Source organism: Pteropus alecto, unplaced genomic scaffold (assembly GCF_000325575.1).
Source record: "Pteropus alecto unplaced genomic scaffold, ASM32557v1 scaffold67, whole genome shotgun sequence".
NCBI lineage: Eukaryota > Metazoa > Chordata > Mammalia > Chiroptera > Pteropodidae > Pteropus > Pteropus alecto.
The window spans coordinates 1180549-1186064 of NW_006441061.1; positions in this window are offsets into that span (position 1 = coordinate 1180549).

The following is a 5516-nucleotide window of genomic DNA, read 5'->3' on the forward strand; positions in this document are numbered from 1 at the left end:
GTGCTCAACAAGCACCTACTATGTGTCAGGATGGTGCTGGGTGTTGCGGGAGGGTGCGGCCGAGAAGAACAGAAAGACCACTGTGCTCACATTGGCCGAAGAAGTGACCGTTACCCACGTTCGATATGATTTCATCGACTTCTTACTCTAGAGCTGTGAGGTAGGTGGAGTTAGCCCCACACTGGGATGAGGCGGCCGAGGCCCAGAGAGGTTCCGCAGCATGCCAAGATCACACAGCCCAGGGCAGCCTGGCTCCACATCCACTTGTTCCGCCTGTGGTCGACCACAGCTGTCTCCCCGTAGCGGCCTCGGCCTCCACCCTCATTTTGCACTGGTTCAAACCGAAGCCTAAAGAACAATTCTGTGGCTTGATCCCGAATTGGAGAGAGGGGTGAACTCTTTCTATAACTGTGGAAATGAACGCCCATTCCTCAGTGCAATTGCCTTCGGGACACCCCTGGTCCCCAGGGCAGGAGACGACGGGGGAATGACAGCGTGCCATGAGGACCTGTGGGTGTGCCACTGGGGAGAGGGCTGTGTCAGGGCTTCCTCCTGGGACTGACACGAGGGCCATAGAGCTTTACGGCACCTGGGACAGACAAGCCTTTTAAAAGAAAACGTTCCCAAAGCTGTCCCATCCCACCGTTGGCAAACGGCCCTTAAATGGCAGAGAAACCGCCGCGTTCGCAAAATGGGGAGCTGGCGTTCAGGCCCATTTATTTAAACCCGGAGTCGACGAGGCTAAAGACTTCAGCTCGCCGGCTCGATGCAGCAGGGGAGCGTAATCTTCAGGGTTTTCTTCTCATTTACGGTTTTTTGTTGTTGTTGTTGTATATTTGTAAAATGAGGCTTCTGCTGGCAAAAGCAGGTTTTAGCGAGTGCGGCAGCTCTTTCAAGACCTAATAAGGCCCCAAAGGAGGGTGTGTTCCAGCAACACTTTCCCTCCCCCAGGGCGGCCGATTCCGCTGCCTCCCGCGTACGCTTTGGGCACCGTGTACCATCCATCTTGCCTCCCATTAACAGAATTACTGCCATCACTTCTGCAGGATGAGATGGGCCCTTTGGAACTGCCTCGGGGACAGAGGCAAGAGCGGCCGCCAAGCAGTTTTGCTTAGAGGGGAAAGGAAAGAAAAAAAAAAGGGAGAGAGAAAAACCAAACTCTTACAGACAGATGAGTCCTCGGGTCTTGCAGGGCGAGTCCAGTCACACTCCCTGCTCACGTCGCTGACAGCCGTGCTGGGACGCCTCTCGGAGAGTGGGCAGAGTGTGCGATGGCGCTGGTCCCGACACATGTGAAGAGGGCTTGTCACCTGTGCAGCTCAGAAGAGCATAGAGAGGCCCCCTCTTGAGTTCGGAGGCAGGGAAGAAGGGGGACCCCGCCTTTACGGGGCACTCACATGTGCCCGGCTCTGTGCCGGGAGCTTTGGGTATGTCTTGGGGAGTGAGTGTCATTGGTGCCATATTCAAAAGCCCAAAGCTCTGGGATTCTCTGTTTCCCTCTGAGAACAGAAGGCCTCGTCTCAAGGCCACGGGAAGAAGCAGAGCGAGGACTTCCAGTGCAGACGCCTGTCACTGGCCTGCCCCGGCCTCACCCACCTTTGAAGATCAGTAAGGAGTTAGCCAGGTAAAGAGGGAGCATGCACACGGCGGTGGCATGCACAGGGACCCAGAGGTGTGAAGCAGCAGGTTGCAGGAAACTCCTAAGGGGCCCTGTGGAGCTGACATGAATGAGAGATATCACCTGGGATTGGGGTCAGACAGGTAAGGAGGTCTTGGGTGCTAAGCTCAGGAGTGATGACTTTACCTGGAAGCCTTGAAGGTTGAAGAGGGAGGGCGGTGTGAACGGGTAGATGTTTCAGGAAAGTCCTTCAGGTGGCGTGTGTGGAGAACAGCTTGTCAAGGGGACTGGGAGGCTGACGAGGAGGCCGCAGTGTGGACGCCCGTGTGGACTTGCCCAGAGCCTCTCAGCTGCCTGTGAGGCCGCAGTTCCACCGAAAAGAATCTTCGGCTTCCCCCTGCTCCCCCTGCCCCGGCCCTGCCTGCGGCCGTCGGAGTGGGAGGCCCCTCACCGCAGCGTCCTCGGCCTCTCTCACAGCTTTCTTGTGAAAAACGAGGCCGACGCCTACCAACTTGCTGGGGACAATGTGAGAATAAATGATAAAATATGTAAAGCTCGCAGCGCTGCTTTAGGAAGGGGGAAAAAAAAAAGTGCCATGGATGTGTTATTTTCCCTAAATCCGGATTTCTGCGTGTCATTTCTTTCTTCCCCGTCAGAGAAGCTGTTTTGATTCCCGGGGATGAGAGAAGCCTGAGTTAATGGGAGTGCATCAGCCGAGGCCTGTTCAAGCCGTCTGCCACAGAATACATTTATTCCCGCCCCCCCATTTCCAGGCCGGCTCATTAATCTGCCAGAGCTGCGTTCTAATGCTCTTCCTGGGAAGCGAGTTGTGTTGTCACTGTGATCAAATTCCGATTCTCCCTTGATTGATTGATTGATTGATTGGTCTGGAGAAGTCAGAGGTAAAGCTGTGGAAACAGGCAGCTCTGAGTTTTCACGTATGTCTGCGGCAGGTTGCTTGTGTTGAGAGGTGGGCGGTGGTCAGAAGTTCACCTGGCCCACTGGGCATCGCCCCGTCTTGAGCTGATGTGTTGTAGGCAGTGAGGGCGACTCCTGGCATCAGGTTTGGTGGGAGGCAGTGTGGCGGGCAGGCGGAGCCCCACGATGAGCTGGCCAGCCCCAGGATCTGTCTGGGCATTGTTTTCCATAGAGGCAAGGTTTCCGCAGGACGGGGAGCCCAGGCTAGCCCATGATCCCCTGCTCGCCCCCTCACAAGGCCAGGGGGGCCAGGGTGGTTCTAAAGAAGACTGGCTTCTGGCCCCCCACAAGGCCCAGCACCCTGTGGGATGCAGTTTGAACAGATTTATGTAGAATGGATAAATAGGGGTGAGGGGACTAATGTGTCAGATAGTGACCGAGTGACTTCATATACCTGCGGTCTCATTTTATCATCACCAGAATTCCTTTTTCAGTTGGGGAAACAGATTCAGAGAGGGAGGATCCTAGCTAACACACCCAGCAGAGAATCCGCCCGGGGCTGACTTCCCGCTCTCCTTAAAGAGCTGGTCCCTGTCCTTGGCCTTTCCCTCCAGGCGCCAGGCTCCCTGAGGGGCTGGACAGGCCTTCCCAGGCCAGTGTCCACACTCCCCCTTCCCTCTCACTTCTTCCCCTTGAAGGCCGTTCTCACTGCCCTCCCCCCTCAGCGCTGGGCACAGACGGTGTCTCTAGTGTGCCAGGCACACCCCCGGCACTTTGCCTACGAAGAGATCTCATCGAACACGTGATCCTTTTAGGTAGATCTTCTCCTGTTTTCAGATCACAAAAGTCAGCCTCAGAGAGTTGGGCAAGATTCCCCAACATATAGGCGATCCTGATTTAAATCCAGGGAGGACAGTCGCCTGCTGGGACAGTCCTGGGGGTGAGAGAGCGGGCTAGCCTGGGGCATGATGTTTTAGGAGGCTAGACTTTTTCAGTGGGCCAGGCTGGGCCATGATGTCCAAGTCAGAGCTTTCCCAAGGAAGAGCAGGGGGTCGGCCAGGGCCAGGCAGGGTCGGGGGGCATCCCTTTGTCTCCCGGGGGATCATGGCCCACACCGCCCAGTCCTTACACAATCCACCCCAGCCCTTCTCCTCCTGGCTTCGGCTGCCCCTCCCTCCACTGTGTGATGGGCGTGCAGGAGGACCCCGTTTACCTGTCGAATGCTGTTTACGTGCTAAGCAGTTTTGCTGCACAATCTGATTTAATCGTCCCAATGACCCTGGAAAGCCAGGTCCCCTCATTTGCACTGTGTTTCTTTCACGGCACTCATTGCTGTCTACAAGAAAGCCATTTCTATATCCACCTCTCGTGGGGGGCAGGGTCTTCTCTGCCTTGTGCCTGGGACAGCGCTTGGTTCCATGACCCTCTGAAGAAATACTTGACAAATGATGATGGAATGACCGAACTCTCGTTTTCTTGAAAAGAGAGCGGAGGCCCAGGAGCACAGACCTGTGCCCTGGGTCACACCGCAAGGGCAGGACTAGGCCCTGCCTGTCGGGGTCAGTCAGGGCCTCTCTCCCTGACCGGCTTTCGGTCTGGAATTCCAGGTGCGCCCGTCTGTGTCCCCGCAGGTCCTCACTGCCCAAAGGAACTTCCAGTTTGCGCTTGTGGCTTTGGATCGGCTCAGAAAAAGCGTGTCCTGTGACTGCTTGAGGAATCTGGGCACTTAGCCCAGAAAAAGAGTGTGTTTCCTGGCTTCCTGAGAACTGGGGCCCACCCTGGCCCTGGCCCGGGCCTGCAGAATGGAAGGGAGGGAGAGATGGACTCTGGCCCTGGAAGGCGACAGCGTCTGAGCTTCGCTGTCCTGCACCCAGGGCTGTCCCGGCACGGCCACCACGGCACGGCCATTGGCCCGAGCACTTCAGGCAGAAGTTCTCCTGCGTCCGGGGCACCCTCTGAGATGGGATTAGTGCTCTCGAGTTACTGGAAAAGGAGCATTCCTCATGCTCAGACAAATCTTTTTCCCTGGGGTGGCTTTCCCAGCACACCTTGTTGGTTACCGTGAGGCAGATATAGGTGCAACCTCCACGACACGCAGGATGACCGGCTTCCGGTGGCTTATCAGGCTGCCAGGGCCAGATGTATTCGAAAGCCAGGCATCTGGCCTCTCCCTCCGAGGCTGGCGCGGGTTTACGAGGTGTCTTTGAAGAGAGCTGGAGTCATCCGGCCGTGATGTCTGCACATTGCGTAATTTCACAGTTTGGTTTTCTTTTCACAAGAAGGGTCGATGCTTCTCCCTCTCCTGCTTTTCATTTTTTCTTCTCTTTTCCTCCTGCCCCCTCCGTCATTGATCGGCCTGGAATGCCTCCTCTTGTGGGCTGGGACGCCACCAAGTCCTCGGGGGGCATTCACTGGAGTTACCCACCAGGTAGCTGGAACACACTGGTAAAATTTCTGAGCAGAGGAAGCCTCTTTTCTGTACTCGAAGGAGAGCGGAGGAGGTCAGACTCGCTTCTCCTCTGCCAGGATTGAAAAGAATCACCCAGCAGGGTCTAGGGGCTTGAGTTTGCTGGTACCTGGCTGTCATATACCCCCCAGGCCCGGCCCGGGACCGCGTGAGATTCTCACCCATCCATGGTGAAAGGACAGAACTTTAGGACAGGCCTGGCATCGGCTACTTTCTTATGCCGGGTGTCCTTCAAACACAGAATCCTGATACTAGATGGAAATTTTATCCAGAAAAAGTTTGGCAACTTTCTGTTCGTCTTCAGAATTTGGGGGAACCCTGACAGGCCTAGGAACCACTCATTCATTTCCTCTGTGGCAACAGAAGCAGAAGTCGAGCCTGAGCGAGTCTTCGATGAAGTCTGCAGAGGAAGCCGCGGCCCCGTGACCACCGCTGGGCGCCAGGGGCGGCCTGAGAGACTGGGAGACTCCTAGCAAAGTACCACAAGCCAGGTGGTTTAAAACAACAGCAATG